This window comes from Furipterus horrens, unplaced genomic scaffold, assembly GCF_987537825.1.
Source record: "Furipterus horrens unplaced genomic scaffold, mFurHor1.1.pri manual_scaffold_5, whole genome shotgun sequence".
NCBI lineage: Eukaryota > Metazoa > Chordata > Mammalia > Chiroptera > Furipteridae > Furipterus > Furipterus horrens.
The window spans coordinates 135,979,968-135,981,848 of NW_028327175.1; positions in this window are offsets into that span (position 1 = coordinate 135,979,968).

The window sequence follows — 1,881 nt, forward strand, 5'->3', positions numbered from 1 at the left end:
CCTAAAATGTGTCTGAAAGGGCTCAGGCAGTCAGTGTAGCAGTTGAGCTGAAGGCTTCTTGCTCTCCTGATGATGATTATAATATTCCTCCTGCAGTGAGCTGAATCTTTTGCAGAAGTGCACATTCTAGCAGAACAGACGTGTTCTGTGTCTCACTGTATGGCCCTGTGGTGTGTATTGGCCCATTTCACTGTGCCCGTGGGTTTCAGCTTGCTCCATGTTAATGCTGCATCTCCTCATTTTGTTTCTCAGACTCTGAGCTGTTGCCATTTAGGTTTGCAAATGCATTACCCTCTGTGGCTCCTCACCTGCCATTTTGATTGCTGTTTAGTGGAAGGTGTTAATTTGGACAATCTTGTCATTAACTAACTTCTCTGGCTTCATGTATAAGCCAGTCTTCTCCCATGAGAATGCTTCCCATTCCACTTGTGACTGCTCCCACGAGAATCCCTGATGGATGTGGCCTGGTGCTTGGACTCCATCTCCCTCTCTTACTTCACACTCACGTATTATATACTCATCAAAATAAGTTGTGTATGGGTTATTGAGATTTAAAACAAAACTACTAATTAAAACAGCAGTCATTTATCACAGCTATGGTAAAACAATCATTTTTCTAATTATTGAAGGCATAAAAGAATGATAATAACAACAATGAACTACCTTTATCAATTGCTACGCCCCAGGTAAATTTTATACATTATCTCATCTAACCCTCATGATACCCTGTGACCTCAGTGTCATCGCCGGTTCTATCAAGTCCTTATAGATGGGATAAAGGGTTGGGGGGTGGGATATGTAATCTGCTTGGTCACCAGAGTGGCAGAGCAAGAATAGGAATGATGAAATTTAAATTCGTATACTTGTAACTATCTTCTACTAACTTCTAACATAAATCAATAAGTAATAAGGGAAAAGCTGAACTTCTGGGACATAGTAGAAATAAAGGATACCTACATACAAAATTTACACAGAGGGATAGAAAAGACTGGAGGAGTTCGTTACAGCAGACATGGTAGATGATTAACACTTTCCCTCTATGAAGTGTGTGAATAAGAACATCAAGAAGTCTGTTACAGCCCTGGCTGGTGTGGCTCAGTGGATTGAGTGCTAGCCTGTGAACTGAAAGGTCACTGGTCCAGTTCCCAGTCAGGGCACGTGCCTGGGTTGCAGGCCAGGTCCCCAGTTGGGGGCATGTATGAGAAGCAACCAATCAATGTATCTCTTGCACATGATGTTTTTCTCCCTCTCTTTATCCCCCCTTCCCTTCTCTCTGAAAATAAATAAAATATTTTTTAAAAAAGAAGTCAATTACAAATAGACAAGGACACAAAATATATAGAAAATACAAATTTTAAATGTGACAAACTTTTCAACCATCCTTATGCTCAAAGACTAGAAAATGGAAATAATAACAAAGTGCAATTTAAATCTATGAATTTATAACACTTTTTTCAAAACACAAAGTCCAACACAAGAGACACTGGAGAAATATTCATTACTGGTGGCATTGTAAACTGGTAGAATTGTATTGCATAAAATTAAACAATATGCATATATCAAGGGTGATATAAACATATCTTTTTTTCCATTCTGCATATCCCCAGGACTTTACTTTTGGAAAATAATTTGATAGAAAGAGAGCTTAACTTGTTTTAAAATATTGTTGCAAATTTCACCCAGCAAAAAAGTGGAAATGTCTTTTGTGTGTGTGTGTTTCTGACCACGTCCCAAATTCTCCAGGGCAGGAGAAAGACTGGAAGGCCAATGCCACAGGAACTATAGCCCAGAGCTGGCTTGGGGACAGATACACAGCACTTCCTCTGGTGTATCTGGGGATAGCTCACCAGAAGGGGTCGTTTCATTTGTACCTCAAAGTCC